The 11,265-nt window shown below is 47.4% G+C and overlaps 1 pseudogene across 1 annotated transcript; it reads left to right on the top strand.

Annotated features, from left to right (window-relative positions):
* Positions 1–9,593: 9,593 nt before the first annotated feature.
* On the top strand, positions 9,594–11,034 carry LOC309834151 (large ribosomal subunit protein uL16-like; annotated as a pseudogene). The gene is made up of 3 exons: positions 9,594–9,617; positions 10,135–10,201; positions 10,470–11,034. The product of its transcript is annotated as a large ribosomal subunit protein uL16-like (transcript).
* Positions 11,035–11,265: the final 231 nt, after the last annotated feature.

Below are 11,265 nucleotides of genomic sequence, written 5' to 3'. Positions count from 1 at the left end.
AATACATGCATTGGGAAGAAGTTGGAATCCTTGTGTGTTGCTGGTGGGAATGTATCAATAAAATGGTGTAGCCACTTTGGGACTCAGTATGGAGGTTTCTCAAAAATTAAACATAGAATTACCATACGATCCAGCAATTTCGCTTCTAGGTAGATAGCCAAGAGATTTGAAAGCAGGGACTCAAATAGATGGGTATATACCCATGTTCATAGCAGTATCATTCATAATAGCCAAACGGTGGGAACATCCAATTATCCATCCACAGATGAATCGATAAATAAAATGTGGCATATTCCTGTAATGGAATAAGATTCATTCATAAAAAGGGGTGAAATTCTAGAATCTAAAAAATAAAAATGAATTAATATAACAAAACAGAAACCGATTCACAGATATAGAGAACAAACTAGTGGATACCAGTGGGTAGAAGGCTGGAGTAGGGGCAAAATAAGGGTAGGGAATTAAGAGGTAAAATCTATTATGTATAACATAAATAAAGTACAAGGTAGTAATGTATAGCACAAGGAATATAGCCAATGTTTTATAATAACTTTAAATGGAGTATAATCTATAAAAATATTGACTCACTATACTGTACACCTGAAGCTAATATAATATTATAGATCTACTGTACTTTAGGAAAAAAATTGTTATAACAATGTCCTCAGGCATAGTCATATGAATAAAGTTTTACAGTATAAAAAAAAGGGATAGGGAATTCCCTGGCGGTCCAGTGGTTAGGGCTTCGCACTTCCACTGCAGGGGGCACGGGTTCGATCCCTGGTCCGGGAAATAAGATCCTGCATTCCACACAGCGTGGCCAAAAAAAAAAAAAAAAAAAAAAAAAAAAAAAGAGGTAAAAATTCTGACACGCTACAACATGGATGAACCTTAAAAAAATTTAGAATGAAACAAACCAGACACAAAAGGACAAATATTGTATGCTTCCGTTTTCATGTGGTACCTAGAATAGGCACATTTATAAAGACAGAAAATTGAATAGTGGTTACCAGGGGCTGGGGGACAGAGGAGTTATTGCTTAATGGGTCCAGAGTTTCCTTTTGGGAAGATGAAACGTTCTGGAGATGGATGGTCATGATAATTACACAGCACTGTGAATGTATTTTATGCCATTGAACTGTACACTTAAAAATGGTTAAAGTGGAAATTTTATATTATGTATATTTTACCATAATGAAAACAAATAATACATGCACATGGTAAACATCATCTGTTCAAAAGACTAATTTTTGAACAGCGAGACTAATTCTCGGTCTCACTCCTCTGAGTGACCCATTATTGGCAGACGTCACTGGATCCTTCCAGACAATTTTTATAGACATGCTTGTCCTTAATCATATTTTATCTTTAAGCAATAAGATTATGGTGTTTACTACGCTGCAACTTGTTTTTTCACTTGCTAATATCGCAGCCATCTTTTCGTTTTGGTATAGACACACCTACCTCATTCTGTAGAGGGTTGCATTTTAGGGCACCTCATAATTTAACCAGTTTTCTATTGGTGAATATTTTTTTTTGCTCTATAAACTATGCTGCATTAAAAAATCTTTATATGCCGCATTATCTGTTACATAGCTGTGGGGATATATCTGTTGCGTAAATTCCCAGAAAAGGGAATTCTGGGTCAAAGGGCATGTGTGTTAAAAGTGTTTATAGATATTGCAAAATTGCCCTGCAAAAAGGGTGCACCAATTTACATTCCTATCCGTAGACTCATTGGTCCTCCATTTGCCCTTCCTCATTTCCTTCCCTTCCCTTTCTCCCTCTCCGCCCCCCTTCCTTCCACTTAACAAACAGACAAGCAAACACTTTACTTTTTCCATAGTAACACGACAGGAATGAAAATAAAACGTATATTCCAGTTTCTCATAGTTTGTTGGTCCATCTGGTTCTCTGGCATCCAACTATTGACTATATTCATCCTTTTGCTTTAATTCACATCATGTTATTACTCTAGGAATAAGTTATCTTGAAATGTTTGGGTCTTATGTATGCTTTTTGTCTTGTCAACATAAAGTTAAAAATATGTCTTTCATTCTAAAGAATGACTGCTGGGTTCAGGGTATGATTTTGTTTTTGGTTATAATTACACTTTCTTTATATGAAAATTGCCCTGTAGTTTTTAATTTAATTTTATGGCTCACCATCCAAAAATATGAGCTGGTGTCCTGTGAAAAGTCTGTCTCTTCTCCTTCTTCTCCATCTCTGGTTCCTACCGCCTTCCCTGGCCTCTGAAACCTTGTTTTTAGTTTCTTATATATTCTTCCAGTGTTTCTTTATGAAAATACAAGCAAACAAATATGGATTCTTTTCCCTCTCTTTTTACACGAATGTAGTGCATTATTTGTTCTGCAACCTTTTTTCCTTCCTAGTTATTGGCATACATTGGAGATCTTTCCTGATTAGTAGATGGAGAGCTTCCTCATTCTTTTTCATGGTTGTATATATATATATATATATATATATATATATATATATATATATATATATGATATTCCATTGTGGAGGGACCTTATTTACGTAACCAGCCCTCTGTTGATGACTATATCCTATTTATTTTTACTATTATAAACAGTGTTGCAGTGTGGTCCATGTTCTTGTCCATGTGGTCATTTTGGATGTGTACAAGTCATTCTGAAGTGTCATGAGGAACTGATGGGTCAAAGGATTTCTCTTAATTTTGTAGATGCTGCCAATTTGCCTTCCTGAAGGGGCTGCACCAACGTGCACTATCACGAGGAATGTGGGAAAGTTCCTCTTTCTCCACAGCCTCGCTGCATGTATTATCTTATTGGAGTTTTGCCAATCTGATAGGTGAAAATTGGTATCTGTAGGTCTTTTTTTTTTTTTTTTTTTTTTGCGGTACGCGGGCCTCTCACTGTTGTGGCCTCTCCCGTTGCGGAGCACAGGCTCCGGACGCGCAGGCTCAGCAGCCATGGCTCACGGGCCCAGCTGCTCCGCGGCATGTGGGATCTTCCCGGACCAGGGCACGAACCCATGTCCCCTGCATCGGCAGGCGGACTCTCAACCACTGCGCCACCAGGGAAGCCCTCATTGTAGTTTTGATTTCCACTTCTCTAATAATTAGTGATGTTGAGCATCTTTTCATGTGCCTCTTGGCCATCTATATGTCTTCCTTGGTGAAATGTCTATTTAGGTCTTCTGCCCATTTTTTAACTGGATTGTTTGTTTTTTTGATATTGAGCTCCATGAGCTGTTTGGTTATTTTGGAGATTAATCCTTTGTCTATTGTTTCATTTGCAAATATTTTCTCCCATTCTGAGGGTTGTCTTTGTCTTGTTTATTGTTTCCTTTGCTGTGCAAAAGCTTTTAAGTTTAATTAAGTCCCATTTGTTTCTTTTTCTTTTTATTTCTGTTACTCTAGGACGTGGGTCAAAAAAGATCTTGCTGTGGTTTATGTCAAACAGTGTTTTTCCTATGTTTTCCTCTAAAAGTTTTATAGTGTCTGGTCTTACATTTAAGTCTTTAATCCACTTGGAGTTTATTTCTGTGTATGGTGTTAAGGAGTGTTCTAACTTCATTCTTTTACATGTAGCTGTCCAGTTTTCCCAGCACCACTTATTTTTTATTTTTTTATTTTTTGCTGTACGCGGGCCTCTCACTGCTGTGGCCTCTCCCGTTGCAGAGCACAGGCTCCGGATGTGCAGGCTCAGCGGCCATGACTCACGGGTCCAGCTGCTCCACGGCATGTGGGATATTCCCGGACCGGGGCACGAACCCGTGTCCCCTGCATCGGCAGGCGGACTCTCAACCACTGCGCCACCAGGGAAGTCCCATCCCAGCACCACTTATTGAAGAGGCTGTCTTTTCTCCATTTAATATCCTTGCCTCCTTTGTCATAGATTAATTGACCATAGGTGCGTGGGTTTATCTCTGGGCTTTCTATCCTGTACCATTGATCTATATTTCTGTTTATGTGCCAGCACCATACTGTCTTGATTACTGTAGCTTTGTTTTTTTAAAGAAGATGTTAGGGGTAGGAGTTTATTAATTAATTAATTTATTTTTGCTGTGTTGGGTCTTCGTTTCTGTGCGAGGGCTTTCTCTAGTGGTGTCAAGCAGGGGCCACTCGTCATCGCTGTGCGCGGGCCTCTCACTGTCGCGGCCTCTCTTGTTGCGGAACACAGGCTCCAGACGCGCAGGCTCAGTAGTTGTGGCTCACGGGCCTAGTTCTTCCGTGGCATGTGGGATCCTCCCAGACCAGGGCTCGAACCCGTGTCCCCTGCATTAGCAGGCAGATTCTCAACGACTGTGCCACCAGGGAAGCCCGATTCCTGTAGCTTTGTAGTATAGTTTGAAGTCTGGGAGCCTGATTACTCCAACTCCATTTTTCTTTCTCAAGGTTGCTTTGGCTATTCAGGGTCTTTTGTGTTTCCATACAAATTGTGAGATTTTTTTGTTCTAATTCTGTGAAGAATGCCACTGGTAGTTTGATAGGGATTGCACTGAACCTGTAGATTGCTTTGGGTAGCATAGTCATTTTCACAGTATTGATTCTTCCAATCCAAGAACATGGTATAGGTATATTTCTCCATCTGTTTGTGTCATCTTTGATTTCTTTCCTCAGTGTTTTTTATTTAAATTTATTTTTATTTAATTTATTTTATTTTTGGCTGTGTTGGGTTTTGGTTGCTGCGTGCGGGCTTTCTCTAGTTGTGGTGAGCGAGGGCTACTCTTCGTTGCAGTGCGAGGGCTTCTCCCTGCGGTGGCTTCTCTTGCTGCGGAGCACGGGCTCTAGGCGCGCGGGCTTCAGTAGTTGTGGCTTGCGGGCTCTAGGCGTGTGGGCTTCAGTAGTTGTGGTACACGGGCTTAGTTGCTCCGTGGCATGTGGGATCTTCCCGGACCAGGGCTCGAACCCATGTCCCCTGCCTTGGCAGGCGGATTCTTAACCACTGCGCCACCAGGGGAGCCCTAGGAGGCTTTTCTGAAGATTTGGAGCAGACGTGGGGATGTAAGGAGGATGGAGCCGGGGTCTGGGCAGCCGGTGGCACAGTTTAGAGTGTCCTGTCTCGGGGGCACCACTAACTTCCTTTGCACAAGTTACTGCTTTCCTTTTGTCTCCTTTTCTCTCCATCTCTCCACCTTCCTCACGGGGGCAAGACTCCTGACTCCTGCAAGAGAATTCTCTCTGTCCTTCGGTCTCACCTTACCCTGAGGGTCTTACCTGCCGGCCATAACAGAGCACGGCCTGCACAACCATATGGGGGTGTGGTGTCCGCTGCTACTTGCTCTTCCTGGGTTTTCCAGTGCTTTCTGGAAACTCTGCTTTCTAAGGCGTGAGGCATGGGAATCAGGGCATGTCCCAGTGTGACAGCAATGAAGGAAGAACAGACAGAGAGACTGTGTAACATGGGTAAGAGCAGATTGAAAAAGGACAATTTAAAAAATTTTTAGTTAAAAGAATTTGGAGGCGGGGAAGCAATATAAACACAAGGAAAAAAATTCAAACTGTAAAAAATGTGTACGGTGAAAAACCTCCCCTCTCTGCCCTCAGTTCTTTAGTTCACTTTCCTGAAATAACCACTGTTACAGCTTCTTATTGATTTTGGGGAAATGTTTTATGCATATATAAGCATAAGTTATATGTATTATGTGTAAGTATTCTCCCCCTTTAACAAGAAATAGTAGCCTGTTATACATAAGGCTTTTCTTTTAACTTTTGAAAATATAACAATATATCTTTACTATTTTAAATGGAGCGACTTATAAATATAGGTACATAAGTACACACAAACACATATATATCAATATTTTCTTGTATTTGCACAAAAGGCAAACCTACGTGACCTTCTTCATCTGTCAGCGGGGAAGCCTCCTGGGGCACGGGAGTTTCCATTATGAAAGGGATTCTTGTTGCCCAACATTCCTGATGTCACGTTCAGTCCCAGGATGTGATAACAAACACTGAGATCTGTTTCTGAGGGCTCAGAGCTGTGGTCGGTGGTATTCTTGTTCCCAGTTATTTTCTGTCCACTCCGTAGAGAGTTCTGCACAGCCGGGTGTGACCAGTGGTGCCTCCCCGCGGGAGGAATGTACTTCTTCCCCTCACGGGCACTGGACTGGCCACATCACCTCTCTGGGCCAACGGAAGTGAGTGGGAGTGATGCCTGCCACGTCGACATCAAAGCCTTAAAAGCCAGGGTGGGCTTCTGCTCTGTCTCTTTGTCCTTGGCCATGAGAATGGAGACAGGGCTTGTTCCTTCAGCCTGGGTCCCAGAACAAGAAGGCATCTGGAGTAAAGCCACAGCTGATCCACATCTTAGGAGTAATGTGGGTGAGAGAGAAAGCTTCCTCGTTGAAGGTTGTTTGTTATAGCAGCCTCGCCTAGTGAAAGCTGACTCAGACCCGGGCTGTGCTTTGTTCTAAAGTCCAGATGGCTCTGAGGAACTGGTATCTGCTAACACTGCCTCTGGGCTGGACCTGGATCTACCACCAGTAGGTAAAGGAGTTCTGCTTGTTATTACAGGAATTAAGATATGCCATGGGCGCTATGATATCTCATCCTTTGCTCATAGCAGTGCCAATCACTTCCAACGTTCAGAAAGCCCTTTGGTCATGTATAATAAGAGCCCTAAATAATTTTTACTTCTGGAAATCTAGCCCAGGAAACAAAGTCAGAGCTATACACGGAGGTCCATTGTAAAGTTATTTAAAAAACCGGAAACAATGTTAATGCCCCATCACTATGGGAGAGTGTATACGTTATCCTATATGATGGACGCTGTGCAGTCATTAAAAATCAAGCAGCTGAATATTTAATGAGGTGGAGGAGACGTTTGTGTTTTAATACTGAGTGAAAGAAACAGGATACAGAACTCTATCCTTATGACAACCCTAACAAATTTGGGATCACACTGTTTATAATTTTGTATCTCTTTTCACTTACGTTATGTGAATAAACATTTCCCCGAAGGCCAAACATGTAAATAGGTACAAAAAAAAGACCATGAGGAAATAAGCAAAAACAGTGGTTCTCTCTGGGTAGCATTTTCTTGTCTGTACTTTCTGTATTTTCCAAACGTGCTATGATGAATATGTGCTACTTCAATAATCAGAAGTAAGTAACTGCTGTTTAAAAATAATTATTCCGGTTACTTCTAGAGCTGTGCCTTTGCGCTGTGGCTGCCCAGGGGCCTTAATTGGGGCTCCTTGGCTAAGAATAAGCCTGTGTGTTTAATTAGGTCACTCTCCTGCCGACCTAGAATCTTTGCACAGGGCTTAGCTTGTGCTGCCCCGAACCCCTGGGACGTACCCTGTCTGAGCTGGGAGCCTCACAGGCAGGCGCCGGACTGCTGCCTGCCTTTAGCTCAGTCTGAATTTGAGAAATGTAGGAACTGTCACCCTGATGTCTCTCTCCCTTAAAAATGAATTGAGACCTAGCAGTTTTATTGAAGAGAAAACGAAGACTCATGAAGTAAGCATTCTACCCGTTTCGGGTTGGTTGTAATCCTGGTGAGGACAGCCGCTGTTCCCGGCAGCCGTCGTTCACTGTCCCCTGCGGCCTTCCAGGTCTGTCCCGTGTCACATACATGGAGGCCCTGGAGAGGCTAGTGAGCGGATGGGGGATATCTCATGTGTGAGAGCCAGAAGTCTCCTAGGGAAGAGCTCCATCCCAAGGAAAAGGAGACCCGTATGACCAGGATGACCCTAACCAGGGCCTCAAGTGTCAGTGGGCCAGCCAGGGCCACTCCGTTCCTGTGGTGTCACTAAGCCTTTTGCCAGGTTTGGCCCTTGTAAGTGTGTGCGCTGTGTGGGCAGGTGGGTGTCCACAGTGTTGCCCAGCAGATGCTACTGTGGATTTGGGGACCAGGCCTGGGGACAGACAGGGAAAGGGCGGCTGGGACCGGCACCCTCATGGAATAGGGCCTGCGGATAAACTAGCACAGCACGATCCACTTTCCAAAATAGTTTTTCTTAACTGTTTCACAATCATTCACAACTGAATGACTTTCCCGTCCATGGGGCGCGGGTTCCCTCCCCTCCCAGACTCCATCAACCTCCCTGGGACCTGCTTCTACCCTGCACCACAGGGCCTCGTCCTCCCCCAGACTGCTCCCCATCTGAAATCTTCAAATCCATCACCCTTAATTTTTTTCCTTGAGGTCTAATGTACATATAATAAAGTACATGAGTTTTTTAAAAAATATTTATTTATTTATTTTTTGCGGTACGCGGGCCTCTCACTGCCGTGGCCTCTCCCGTTGCGGAGCACAGGCTCCGGATGCGCAGGCTCAGCAGCCACGGCTCACGGGCCCAGCCGCTCCGCGGCATGTGGGATCCTCCCGGACCGGGGCACGAACCTGCGTCCCCCGCATTGGCAGGCGGACTCTCAACCACTGCGCCACCAGGGAAGCCCTGACCTGGTTTATTTTCTAGTATTTCCCCCACCTCCTCTTCGCCAGCATCACTCCCGTGGAGGGCGGGTTCAGGCGCTTAGCATCTCTTGCCCCACCACTGCACCAGGCGCCGGACTGGCCTCTGCCGCCCGGCCAAGCCCTCTCACGTGTCCTCCTCCACCCTGAGCCACGGAGATCCACCCCTGGGCACATGGGACCGGGTCACTCTTCTCTTACATTCCTTCACTCTCATCACCTCCAAGAGAAAGTCCCCGCCTGTCAGTGTGGCCTGGAAGGCCGGCCACAGTGCACCCCAGCTGACACCCCAACTCCCCACCGCAACCAAGCATGTCTGTGACACCCACAGGCTCGCCAGGCGGCCACTCAGCACCGTCGGGGGCAGCCCTTGCATGGCTGATTCCTCCTCCAGGAAGCCTTCCCTGACCTCCCCGGGTTCTAAGGGCACAGCTTTCTCACTTCACTGTTTCCCACTAATGCCTGTTGTCAGTCTCCTTTCTTGGACTGTCAGCTACTTAAGGGCAGGTAACACCTCCTCATAGTTTTAAACCCAGCTTCTAGCATAAGTTTGGCATGAGGCGCATACCTAAGGAATGCGTGGTGTCTGACTAGATCAATTGATGTGCAGGAAAATACTGCACATAATACTGAAATATGCCCCATTCTGACTCCCGCGCAGGTTCCCTTTGCCCCGGGACCCTCTGCTCTGGCCTGTGCTCATCCTGCCTAGCCCCCTCCGGATTCTCCAGGTCGCAGCAAGGGCAGGTGTGGGTCTCTGTCGGGGGCAGGGGGAGGGACCTGTCCCTGGCAGTGGCTGTTAAGGCCCCTGGCCAGGCCTCAGGCAGGTCTGGCGTGTCTCGAATGCCCTTCCATCCTGTCCCAAACCTGGCTCGGGGCCATCGTGCACCTTCTCCACTGAGCTACACAGTTCAGGGACAGGATGGCACTGTCTCCCGTGCTTCGGGCTTCCTCTGCCTCCTGCCGTCCTCAGATTCCCTGGGCACCCAAGGTCTGCAGGGCTGCACAGCTGCTGAGCTAGGGGGGCCCCTGGTTTCCCAGTTTAGGTGTAAATAAGACCTCACCTCACTCCCTCAGGGGCCAATTTTACCTAAAAGTGGAGCCCCAAAGTGTTGCATTGATGTCCCACGGGGGAGCCTTGGCCCCGGCCTCCCTGCCCCCATCCTGTGCTCTTGCAGGATGGTCAGGTCGGCCGTGTGGGCAGTCAGCGCACACACACTCACACCCACACTCACTCACGCTCACATATGCACTCACACACCACAGCCTCCCAGCGACTTCCTTTATTCTAATGGCAGGAGAGATAAGTTCTTGGAAGTTTCCTAACATCTCACCCCAGATCTCTCCTTCCACGCTGCCCCACCCATTCAGGGGGCCGGCCTTTGCCCTGGGTGGGGCAGGATTGGGGCAGAATTGTATGTGGGCCTTATGTCAGCCCCAGCTCCTTCCAGCAAGTGGAGTCCACCCTCCAGTCACCGTCCCTCCCCATTCACCCCGGGACGTGCCCTTTGGCTGTGTGGCCACATCGGAGGGGAGGAGCCGTCCAACGGCCACTGCCCTGGAGGCAGCTCCCAGCCTCTGCTGTTTCTGTGGGTCAGTTTCCTTCCAGCCCCTCAGCGCTGGGCGCGCTGCCGGCTACGTGAAATCCCTTTCTCCTCTAAACTAACACAAATCCTACATTTCCTGAAGACCTCATCCAGGATGCCCCTCTGTTAAAAAGCCTTCCTTTGGCGCGCCCCTGAAGATCCTGGTGTTGCTGTGGGCCGCCACCCCTCCCGGTGTTACCGGTATGGTGAGAACAGACTGTACCCAAAGTCTGGCTTCTGCTGAGGTGTCCCTGATGCTAAGAGCTGCATCTTTCTTTTTTTTTTGTGGTACGCGGGCCTCTCACTGCTGTGGCCTCTCCCGTTGCGGAGCACAGGCTCCGAACGCGCAGGCTCAGCGGCCATGGCTCACGGGCCCAGCCGCTCCGCGGCACGTGGGATCTTCCCGGACCGGGGCACGAACCCACGTCCCCTGCATCGGCAGGCGGACTCTCAACCACTGCGCCACCAGGGAAGTCCACGATCTGCATCTTTGACCTGGACTGGAAGAAGGCGAAAGTGGTTGAGCTCCCACTCTGTGGCCACGTGGTGTCACATAAGTATGAGCAGCTCTCCTCCGAAGCCCCGGAGGCGGCCCGTATTTGTGCCAACGCGTACGTCATGAAAAGCTGTGGCAAAGATAGTTTTCACATCCGAGTGCAGCCCCACGCCTTCCACATCATCCGTGTCAACAAGATGTTGCCCTGGGCTGGAGCTGATAGGCTCCGGACAGGTATGCATGGTGCCTTTGGAAAGCCCCAGGGCACGGTGGCCAGGGTCCACACTGGCCAGGTCATAATGTCCATCCACACCAAGCTGCAGAACAAGGAGCACGTGATTGATGCCCTGCGCAGGGCCAAGTTCAAGTTCCCTGGCCGCCAGAAAATCCACATCCCCAAGAAGAGGGGATTTACTAAGTTTAATGCGGATGAATTTGAAAACATGGTGGCAGAAAAGTGGCTCATCCCAGATGCCTGTGGGATCAAATACACCCCTAGTCGTGGCCCCTGGACACATGGCGGGCCCTGCACTCCTGAGAGTCTTGGCGCTGTCCCCTCCTTACTCACACCCACCGATAAATCCTACTTTCCTGTCCAAAAAAATCCAAAAAGCCTTCCTGATGTATTGCTCTGGTCCCCGCCTCAGTCTCCCTGTACAGCCACCCCTGTGTGAGGAAGCCCCATCTGCGGGAAGTTTCTGGTGGTCTCGAGAGAGTTTCTCCAAGCTCAGGGGTATGAAAGGCCCCTCGATGCTGTGGACCAGCTGTG

This window comes from Grampus griseus, assembly GCF_964374135.1.
Source record: "Grampus griseus genome assembly, chromosome: 15".
Classification (NCBI taxonomy): Eukaryota; Metazoa; Chordata; class Mammalia; order Artiodactyla; family Delphinidae; genus Grampus; species Grampus griseus.
This window is presented reverse-complemented; position numbering and strand designations above follow the sequence as displayed.